Genomic DNA, 12510 nt, shown 5'->3' on the forward strand with positions numbered 1-12510 from the left:
CAATCACCTTTGATCATTGTTTCTTAGATACTTTTACCTACTAACGTTTAAAATGTGCAGCAAATTATAATGTTTCAAGTATGTAATTTGCTTCTTTAGACCTGCCACAATAACATCCCCAACTAACTTCTTTAAAAAATAAAGTTTGTCTTGGTGCCATAATGTTTACTTAACATTTTATTAATCATAGAAAATGCCTACCCTCTTCCTCATTGAAATAAATAGCCATGCAACTTGCACATACATATACACAAATATGTCACATATGCCCATGGACATGATTGTTTTAAAAACACCATTCAGATACACTTTCTCAGAAATCATGTTCTCTATATTGAGTGGTTAATTTTAAACTATGAGATAAATCAAGAAACTGTAAAAACACAACTCTGTTACAAGATAACCATTGAACCCGAGAGAATATTCAATTTTTCATAAGAATCAGAATTTCAGAGATATAAGTTTTAAACAAGTTACTGTTAATATATGAGAAGTTACCTAGGAGCCTGTGGAGACACATGCTGAACAACCAGCCATTACCTGTGGTTGTCAAGGTAACATGTGATTTTTATTTCTTACTAACAGTCTCCTTCTAGATTATACTACCTAGAATACACCTGCTACGACCTACAACAAATGTGAATGATTTGATATTATGCACAAGAGAGCTAGTGAACACAATAGTTCTCTCAAAATAGAGGTAATTCTTAGAGTACTCAGACTCTTCAATTTCAGTACATGCAATATGAATTCAGGTTAAGCTACAGGTTCATGAAAAAATAATTAATTAAATGTCAGTAAATCACCAAATTAAAACATATTCAAATGAAACAAAACTATGCTCTATATAATGCTTTTTATTAAGTTATCTGTATCTCTTGAATGACCAGTCTGAACATTTTTTTATATGTTTATTTGCTGCTTTTACTTCTTTGTCTTTTAATTCCAGATGCCCATTTTTGGACTGGGTCTTTATATTTGGATAATTTGATTTTTTGCTTTTTTTTAGTTCTTTATGTATTTTGCATAGTAAACCTTTGTCTGAGGAACAGCTGGTAAAAATTTTCCCACATTGTCGGTGGCATCGCTTCCAGTGCAGAAGCTTTTTAATAAGATGAGATCCCAGTTTTTGCTTGGGCCATCATAGCATGGAGTACAGAGGAGCAGAGCTATGTGGGCACAAGCAGCACCCCGAAACACCATGACTGGGATGAGCTGGTGCCTGGATCCATACTGCAGAGGTGCAGGGGGTCAAGAAGCCATTGTTCTGAGCTCCAGAACATAGAGAGTAAGTGAACAACAGAAATAGGGCCTCTCTGAGGCTCCTTGATGAAAATTGAAGCCCACTGGAAAAATGAAGAAAATCACTTCACTGAAGGCACACCAGACCACTGTATTTGGTAAGTTGGAGGAACTGCCACCTCCTATTAGAACCTGGACTATCTTCAGGGGAAGGGCAGCTGGAACCTGCAAAAAACCTTGCAGATTTTAACTCAATAGGGAGTCAGGGAGCTCAACTTTGGCCTTGCAGATAGAAATTAGCCTGAATCTCAAGGGACTGCTGCTGGCTTGCTGAAAATAATTGACTCAGGTCTTCATACTGCTGCCCATATTGTCTATTGTGACAGTAGATAAATATCCTGAAGGAGGCCCTTTATCTTTATTTTTTAATTTCATTTTTTTATTCTACTGTCCTAATTCAGATTTCTTTTTTCTTTCTTTTCCTTTTCTTCTCTCTTTTTCATTCCCTTGATTGTCATTAGTTTTAAAGGAAAGTTAATACAGTTTCTAGTTTCCCTGTTGTTGTTATGTTGTTCTATTCTTGTCTTTGTTCTTTCCTTCTGTCCCTTCCTCTTGTCTTCAACAGATTCCTACAGTTTGCAAAATCTTCCTGTGTCCTCTGGACTCACTTCTAACCTTCTAACCTTCCCTGTCTTTGTACCTATCTATCCCTTATTCCCCAACTCCTTCTAAGCCCCCCATCCCTGAGGGTAAAATTTCTATTTTGAGGAGTTCATTCACTATGAACATATTTTGGCCTAGTCCTCAATTTTTATTTAATTCACATCATTAAAGGTGATAGATTAATAACTATCACAAATTGTCATTTTTCTAAGCTGTGCTTCATGCTGTTTTTGCTGCTGACTGTATCACTTGGGCTAAGGTGTTGTGATTGACCTAATCAGTTATACCTCCTGATATAATGAAAATGATATTGCCTAAGTGTCATTAGAGATTCAAAACCTAAAGATCAGCTATATCTGTAAGCTATCTCTGAGAAGCAAGCATTCCATAAGGGTTCTAAATACAAGCAACAAAGATACTTACAATAAGCAATATGGCAGTATCAACCCAGCAATTGAACCAAAAACAGTACCAAAAAAAAAAAAAATGCAAGGCACAAACCCATCTTCTGCTCACCAAAGACAAATTCTGGGGAAATGATGTGCAAAAGTCTGATAATCAACACTTGCATACACTGAACTAAGTGCAGGAAGCAACAAAACAAATGAATGAGGTTCGAAAAAATTCTAAACCAAAATAATTTCCCAGATAACTACAGAGATGGTGAGCAGAATGAAAGATATGATTAGAAACTCTAGAACAGAAACAGATAAAAAATAATAGATGAGCTCTGGATAATTATGGAAATCATGAATGCCCAGCATAGGAAAGAAATAGAAAACATGAATGCCCAACATAGGAAAGAAGTGGAATTCATGAAACAGATTCAAACAGATATTCAGATTGAAAATTATACTGAAAGCATTCACAGCAGAATTAGCCAATATGAAGGCAGAATTTCAGATGTAGAAGATAGGATTGCAGGCACTGACCATGATAGGAGAGATCTCTGAATTTTTTTATTATATATCACAAGAACATATGTATCACAAGCACAAACTAAAAGGAAAGAAAATTATAAATATGAAAAATATTCATGATGAAAAAATTTGATTTTGATGAGAGTAAGATTATTTAAATACCCATGTGAAATAAGGAAGAAAATGGTGAAAACTATTATTGAATAACTATTATATATTTGGTATTTTTCTAGAAATTGCATGTCATAAATATAATATGTAATAAAATTAACAAGACTGTTCACAAATAAGACTTAGGACTTAACACTTGTAAACCAATAAGTACTTGAGAAATTTGCCAACAATAAAAATTTAATAACAATGATTCATAATTTATTAAAGTGTCCTACTTTGACCAAGGAATTTTAGCTTTTAAGGAATAAAATTATAAACACTTATACATCGGTTAAACAGTTTTCCTTAGTTCAAATACAATTTAATAATATTTATCACATTGTTGTGTCACATATAAAGACTTTATATAATTTGACATTTAGCTCTTTGAAAATATGAAAAAACAGTTAACTATAAATAAAACCTGAGTGATATATAACAAGGTTTTCTACAACGCTGAGTTCTTCAGAGTTATATCTAGAAGACAAATACTTAAAGAAGTGACAAAAATAATATAGGCCTGAGCATTTATGGAGTATCAGATGTAGCTATAGAAATGGAAATGCATGTTGGAATGTAATTTTCAAGAATGATTGTCAATTTTATATTCCTCAAGTTTCCTTAACTTATAATAAACAGTGAGTAAAAATAGGACACTATTAAATTTGTAACTCTAATTATTTGTTTGTTTGATTTAAAGTTTTACCAAGAGAAAACAGGAGCCTTTAGGAATAGAATTATTTCTATATCCTTTCTACTTTATTCTTGTTTATAGTCAGTCATGTTTGGACATGTGAGGGTCACCTTCCAGTATGTCTATATTCACTTTGAACATTTAAGAATTTCATGCTGAGAAAAATCTCTAATTGTGTTAATACTAGTGAGGAGTAATAGAAATCATTTAAGTCAATGAGCATGTGTGTGCTTTTTTTTTTTTTAGAATTTTTATAATTAAGAAGATCTCCTTTTATCTATTTCCATTTGAGATTATTAGTTTTTCTCTCACTTCACTTAATGATTATTCTTATCATTTTCTGCAAAATTTAAATACAGGGATCACAAAGTGGCAGGATAATTAGGAAAATAATGAGAAGGTTTCATTAGTCAAACAAGAAAAAGTTGGTGGCCTCTTGTCATCTATCCAGTTCTATAGAGATTTTTATAGTTCCTGCACTTTTTTGTCAATATCCCATTTAGTCTCAGTATAACTCTTTGTTTGTAATAACCTCCTAACAGAAAAGAATACTATAAAGATAATACCATAAAATTATTGATGCAGGGAAAAGATGAATAGAATATTTGCTCCTTTCCAAGTTAGCTATAGCTTATCCAGCCAAAACATTAACATAATACTACAGAAAAATCATAAAATCATTCTCTAAGGAAAATTAGAAAGTCAGGTTTTCAGCAAGCCATATACTACATTATATATATATGTATATATATATATACGGGAAAAAACAGCTTTGATAATATAAGAAAATGTTCTATATTCATCAGTAACAGTAATTAGGAAAACCTTTCTTTGAGGAACGTTTTCCATTGCAACTTTTGGGGTTTAATTTGAGAAACTTTTTAACACCATGAGCACTAGATTAAAAAGGTGTTATTTCCAGTGACAATTTAGCATAAGATGCACAGGATCGGAATGGGTATATGCCTTATGTGTGGTCAAGGACAGCAGCCAATTTGGGTAGTGAGAAAGAGTGAAGAAATAAAAGATGATACTAGCTACTGATTAGAACAAAGTAAAGTTTAGATTCTCCCAAAGATATTTACCAATAAACAAACAAATAAAAGAAGCACATAGATGTTGGGAACTTTTAGTTTTTATATTGTCCCAAGTACAGGTTTTATACTGTCCCTGTACTTTTTTGTTTAGTTTTTCTTTGTCAGTTCCATCTCAGTTAAAGAGAGAAATTGACTCACACCATGTGAGAAAGTTGCAGAGTAAGGGTGGATTTGTAAACCAGACTTGCCACATACCATACATATTTCTTGGATTTTTTTTTTTTTCACTTACAGGAAAATCATAACTTCTTTGTGTGGTCCAGGAAGAGAAGCTACCTATCTTCCTGGTTATATCCAAAGTGCCAATAAGTTTATTTGCTTTACTCCATCTGAAAATGTTGACTCATCTCCCAAGTAACTTAATCCATTTTTCAAACCTCCAGACTCACACCTTTTCCTGGACAAATACAGTAACAAATTCTAGTATAACATGTTGCAACTAGGCTACTATTAGATCGATCTTCCACAGAAGCTGTTATAAAAGTTTATTGTTTTAAGTGATAAATTTGGAGCAATTATAGATAACTAATATAACTTCAAGAGTATTCAGGCAAAATGAAATAGGAATCTCTTTGAATAAATATTAATTTTTCTCAGTTGGGACATCCTCAAAATGAGGCAAAAGTGTCACAGGAGAGGTTTCTTATTAAAGTTGCATGAAAAGAAAAGGATTCCATTGGGCCAATATACAGCAGTGATTCCATTAGTATTGTGTAAAATGACTCTCTTGTCTACCTCACACCAGCCACAATTGTTTCCAAAGCAAGTATAGGATGTTGTTTATTTCTCTGTATATTTTGTAATATTCTTAGAATTATTTAACAGTGATATTGTAGTCATTTTTATATGACTATTTTGGGGTTGTGGAATAAATCATGTAAGTCTCTATCATTTCTTATGGGGAAATTTGCTTTGCTATACAATTGTCTTGTACCATAAGCATGTTTCCCAAACAAGTGATGTTTGCAAAGCAAGGTTTTACTGTATTTAATTCCAAAAGAAACATGATTCTCTGTAGGTTTATCTTAAGTTCCCTCATCAAATCTTTCTTTATATCTAATGTATTTTTTAAAATGCTATATGAAACATTTAAATAATTATTTCCTCCGTTTATTTTTTTATTTTCACTATGTGTGTTTTGACATATGATAGCATATGGAATAATAATAAGTCACGATTTTCATATCATTCTAGAAAAAGACTAAGAAGTTTCTTTCAGATAATAAATGAGAAATGAAAATGCTACTACAGTGTAATTAGTGATATGGAGTTGTGAGTGATAAAGTTAAGCTATCTTAACAGATTGTTCAGGAGAAAAATATAAGTAGTAATCAAACTGTGTTTTAAAGTGAAACATAAAGAGAAAAACAAAACAAAAAAGAACAACAAGCTGTAAGTAAAATGTTAAGTAAGGATACTTCTTGTACACAGCAAAAAAAAAAAAAATCAGGCATATTTGCTTATCTCAAGATGAATTAGAAAATGGAGAGTTCCATTGGAAAGAAAGAACAAAGATTTTGCACCCAGAAACATTGAAGTATTGTGGGTGTATATTTTCTGCTCACGAATCCTTTTTTTTTTAATCTATTCTTGTGGGTTTCTGGTTTCTTCTTTCTTTTATGCTTTGTCAGTGCTGTTGAATGCTGATGAGACAATACTTGGTATAAACATCCTCAGGCAGTCATTTTCAGATGATAAATTTAGGGTCTGAAAACTTTAGCTCTACTTTCATGGGTGCAATTTAGGTCAGTTTGCCCAATTATATATCATAGCAAAGTGATCCTGAGTACAGTTTGAAGATAAACAACTATGCATTGCCAAATTTAATGGTTTTATTGGAAAATATGATAAGAGGTCATAGAGAATAATTCAGAGAAAAGTTTTGTTATTTTTACAAATTTTACCTGCAAAACTATAATATTTAGATGTTCTGTTTTTTAAAAAGTTTATATTATAGAATGAAAATTACTTTGTTATGTAAAAAGAATTATGTGGGATAATGAAGACATTTAAACAACAGAAGATCAGAATGAAATGTATGTCACATCGCTATTGACTAGGCATATGTTTTGAAATGCCACTGATTTTCCAAATATTTTCAGTATTCAAATAAAGTTAATGGTATCTGCTCTTTTACAGGTTTGCATAAAGGATCCAATCATGTAACATAAAAAATTACAATATGGTATACGCTCTAAGTGGGAGACTCCACACAATAGAGAGGAGATTGCAGCATGATCAAGTAGCCTTGTGCTGACTCAGTGGCAGCAGTGGCAGTGAGAGTGTGCCACTGCCACCACTTCACTTGCCCTGTGACAAATGCCATGAGCAGGGAGCGAGACTTGCCAGTGGAGACTATGCAAGGAGAAGGGGGGTCACATGTACACAGGACTGGGTTAAATCTCTGAGGTCACCACAGCGACTGGGAGAGTGACACAGAGACAAACAGGGTGACTTGGGTGAGCTTTCAAAGAACAGACAGACAATTCCTTGATGAAGAGTGGCCCCAGCGCCTGCATCTGAAGGCCAATATCAGCACCATACTGAACATTGATCCTACTGCAGGCTGGGTGGAGTTACCCACCACAGTTTTGGGCTCCTACTTGGACACTACCACAGAATTGTGGGCACCAGAAGAATTTTATTGCCCTTTGTTTTGCTTGTTTGGTGGCTTCATCTTCCTTTTTCTACCTGGATTTCTCTTTCTTTCTTTCTTTCTTTCTTTCTTGTAATTTAAATTCTTACTTTTATTGTTTGTTTTGTTTGGTTCACCTTGTTTCTCTATTTCTTCAAATGTCTTTCTTGACTTTTCTTGATATTTTTATGTGAGTGAACATAGTCACAGACAGGGATATCTTATATCACCATTCCTAGTGGATACAGTTCTACAAACATCAGCTGGAGCAATTATCCAAGAGATAGAAATAGGAATAAAGATAGGAAATGAAGAAGTTAAACTATCATTATTTGAAGATTGCATGACATTCTACATAAAGCCTCCAAAATCTTCACCAAAAGACTTCAATATTTAATAAGCAAATTCAGTAATGTAGCTGGATACAAATTCAACTCTCAAAAGAAAAATGGTGTTCCTGTTCACAACTAATAAACCTACTAAAAGAGAAATTAAGGAAACCATGCCTTTCACAATAGCATTGAAAAAGAAAAGAAATACTTAAGAATAAATCTAACAAAGGCATAAAAAAAATCTTTATATTGAAAACCGCAAGCTGGGCATGGTGACACATGCCTGTAATCCCAGTACTCGGGAGACTGAGGCAGGAGGATCCCTATGAGTTTGAGACCAGCCTGGGATACATAGTGAATTCCAGGACAGTCTCAACTACAGAGTGAGACCCTGGCTCAAAAAAAAAAAGGAATGCATTTTAGGGCGAGGGATTTAGCTCAGTGGTTCCACCATCTGCCTTGTAAGCACAAGGACCTGAGTTTAATCCTGTTCCCAAAAAACAAACAAACAAACTAACAAACAAGCCAAAACTATAGTACTTTGAAAAAGGAGATAGAACAGGATAACAGAAAATGGGAAGATATCCCTTACTCTTGGGTAGGAAGAACAAGACCTGAAAACCTGAAAATCAATGGAACATATTACAAGATGCAGAAACAATTCCTAACATAGGCAGCTACCTTGTCTTTGACAAAGAGGCCAAAAACTTCCATTGGAAGAAAGATAGCCTCTTTAATAAATGGTGCCAAAAGAACTGGGTTTCCACATGCTAAAGACTAAAGCTAGACCCATATCTTTCTTCATGCACTAAACTAAAATTGAAATGGATCAAAGATGTAAATATTGAAACAGAAACACTAAATCTGGGAGACAGATAAGTAGAATTCATGAAGATATAGGTGTAGGCAAAGATTTTATGAACAAAACCCTGATTGCATGGTATATACCACAAAGATTCAGTAACTGTGATCTCATCTTATTAAAACCTTTTTCAGACCCCCCCCCAAAAAAATGCCAATAGAGGGAGGACAACTGACAGAGTGGGAAAATTTCTTTCCAGCTGTTTTGGGCTAAAGACCTATAGCTAGAATACATGAAAAACTGAAAAGAATCAAATCCCCAGTTTAAAGACCCAATCCATAATGGGCATATGAGAAGACTACACACTTGTCAAATGAAGAAATATAAATGGCAAATAAATATATGAAAGAATGTTCAAAATCATGGGTTTTTCAAAAGATGCAAATTTAAAAAAGACACTGAGATTTCATCTAAATCTAGAAAAAAATGGTTATTATCAAGAAATCAACCAACAACAAATGTTGGCAGGGCTGTGGGGAAAAAGGAACACTTCTAAGCTGTTGGTGGGAGTGCAGACTGGTGCAACCACTGTGGAAATTCCTCAGAAAACTAGGACTAGAAGTTCCATTTGACCCAGCTATCCCCCTTCTTAATATTTTCCTGAAAGAATTAAAAACATCATACCATAGTAATATATGCACACCCATGTTCATAGCAGCACATTTTGTAATAGTTAAATCTTATAAACAACCCAAATGCCTTTCATTAGATGAATGGATAAAGAAGACTAATTTTTTTTCTTTTGTACTCAAGTACTTCAACCAAACTCAAGACATCTCTAGGTAAATGATGTGTCTTGGATCCACACTCTTAACTGAAACATTGGACACACATATGTACATACCACATTATATCTCTGCTGTGATAAACTGAAAATGTAAATAAAGATTAAAATGTATAATAACGTGAAATAGGAAGAAAATGTTTAAATGATATGGGGTACTAGGAAAGGGGAAGGGGTAAAGAAGGAGAAAAGGAAAAAAGAAAAGAAAGATAAAATGGAAACAAAGCATTTGTAAATAAAGATGAGAATAAGGGTTAAATGGTGGGGAGGAGAATGGGCAAAATTAGGAATAAAGATATGTCATGTATGGCACAAATTTCCTAAAATGAATGTGGTGATTATGCAGATCTAAATTGTACCAATCAAGTTAATTAATAAAAATAAATTCTAAGATGTATAATTAACCAAGGTGTCATGCAAATTCATTCATATTTAAATTTTCTTTCAAAATTATGATTAAATTATACATATGCGTAGTTTATACACAGAGTAAAACAACATGCAAGAAAGGCCAACACCCAAGCCTGGTCATTTCCTTCACATTTTTTTCTCATTTTCAAACCTTCAAGTAATGTAATAAGCTGCTATTTTGTTTTTTTTTTAATCAATTTTAACATTATCTTCTCACATTTTGCGTCAAGAACAAAGCTTAAAATCTTTGCATGCCAGTACTCTTTTGAAATCATTTCTCTTCTTTCCATCATTTCAGTGTAGCTTTATTAAGACTTAGTTAAGGCCAGGGATTTAGCTCAGTGGTTGGGTGGCCTGCCCTGCAAGCACAAGGACCCGAGTTCAATACCCAGTACCAAAACAAAACAAAAAAACAAACAACAACAACAAAAGACTTAGTTAAATTTGTAACAAACATTTGTTTTTATATATTAGACTACCTCATTTCTGGGCTAAAACACATTATATGTGTGGTCTTTATTATATATTTCTTTATTTTTCCCTAGTTAGCATTTTCCCTGCAAATATTAACTTCATTTTATTTGTAAAACTTATATGAGTTTCAGCTGTTTCATCAGATGTAGCAAGTACCTACTGTTATGGTTTATATCTAGATGTCTCCCTAAATGTCTCATGTGCTCATAAGTGGGATGTTGCATGATGATTGTCTCATGGGAATGTCCACTTATAAGTTTATAACTAAATGTCATAATGATGAAAGAGATGTAACTCCCAAACCTGCTAGACAGCTGAAACATGAGTTCGTGTTCTCTAAAATTTAAGAATGAATTCTAGGAACAATGGGGGTTAAGAGTAGGAAAAATTTATTGAGGGAAAGAAAGCTTCTGCTAAGAGAGACAGAAGGGGGACCAGAAAGTGGGATGCCCACCAATCTCACTTTAATTCTAGGAAATGGGGGTTAAGAGTAGGAAAAATTTATTGAGGGAAAGAAAGCTTCTGCTAAGAGAGACAGAAGGGGGACCAGAAAGTGGGATGCCCACCAATCTCACTTTTCAATGATGTTTTATACAGTAAAGCCGTATGGTGAGGCAGGTACAAAGAGAGGCAAACTAAAAGACTCAGTTGAAAATTTCAAGGTGGACATGAGGTGGGGCAAAACCATGACCAGCCAATACGATTACAAATATAGTCACCCAGGTAATATTGATTAAGTGGGGGTCAAATGGGGGAGCAAGTCATGTAGTAAGTATAAAAGATTTTCAGTAAAGGTGGGCATCAGAAATAGTTTCTGGAATGGCTGGGCTAAGACCTTGCCCCTCCCCATCCAGGTGATTAATACCTATTTAGAATATCAGTTACTCTTATTTATCCCCAGGGGAAGCTCAAGGGTATACTAGTTTCTCTCCTTTTACAATTCTGGCCACAGTGAATGTATCTTTATTGTCCTTCATGTTGGAACCTTGCTGTGTTGGCTCATTGAAGCCTGGCTACTTGAGGGTGGCCCTGTCTAACTACCTGTAAGATATCTAATTAACTTACTTATCTGCAATAATATTAGGAGATGAAGCCTGGTTAGATGATGTGAGTCACTGAGGATATGGCCTAGAAGGGTGAATCTCTCTTCTTCCTCCCCTGATTACCCTCTACTTCCTGTCCGCCATACCATGAACAAGCCCCCTCTGCTGATTGCTGTCCTTCCTTGCCCTACCCTGGAGCCAGCTGCTCATGGGTTGACACTTCTACAAACTGAATTAATACAAATCTCCTTGCTTTAAACTGTGGCTGTTGGGTATTGTGTCCAGTGACAAGAAAGCTACTGAAACACCTACCAATAACTTCAAAATACTCAATACTGTGTAAATTACCCTTTTTTTGTGTAGTATATTGCCTATTGGAATAGCCTTAGTTTGTGCTTTAGTGTCAACTCTTTGACCTAGTAATAGTGAAGATTTTCTTCTTTCATTTTGGTAAATCCCAAATTCCTTTCTTATTTAGGGAAATATCTTTGCAGATGTAGTTACATTAAATAACCTAAATGATATCACCATGAATTTAACATGATCTCTAAATTCAATGAGAGTTGTTGCTATAAAAAAGGCACAGAAAGATGTGAGATGCAAGTAAAGACAGGAGAAGGCTTTGTAAAGACGGAGGTAAGTTTTGGTCACTTAGTTTGAAAACAAGGAATGTTTGGTTCCATCCAGAGTTGAAGGAAACAAGAAGCAATTCTTCCCTGGAGATTTGCAATGAAGATTGGAAGATTGTTCCCCAAAGATTAATTCTGGGGTTTTGATACCCATGATTGTGTCAGAATGGATTTGACAATGCTTTAAACTATTGAGTTTTATGTGGCTGTAACAAACTAATACAGCAGGATAAAAATTTATGTAGAAGTGACTTCCCCTGCTATTCTATTTCAAGTCATTTGATTTTGTCATATCAACATTGAACATCATATTTGGAAAATTTAAGAATATTTAATTTTCATTAGTTCTGTTTAACGATCATGTTTTTCTTTGAAAATTTTTAAATACTAACATGTTTTGAAATTTTGCAGTAATTATATGATATTAAAATTATAAAGTTTAACAATTAATTAATTCAACTAATAAGCATATAATTAATAAAATATTTAATCAGTAATAGTTGATACTTTAATCATTTAAGCTTTATTATTAATTAAAATTGAAATATGGCAACTGCTAGAAAACTCAGAT

The sequence above is a fragment of the Fukomys damarensis genome, unplaced genomic scaffold, assembly GCF_012274545.1.
Source record: "Fukomys damarensis isolate Sample0158 unplaced genomic scaffold, DMR_v1.0_HiC HiC_scaffold_38, whole genome shotgun sequence".
Classification (NCBI taxonomy): Eukaryota; Metazoa; Chordata; class Mammalia; order Rodentia; family Bathyergidae; genus Fukomys; species Fukomys damarensis.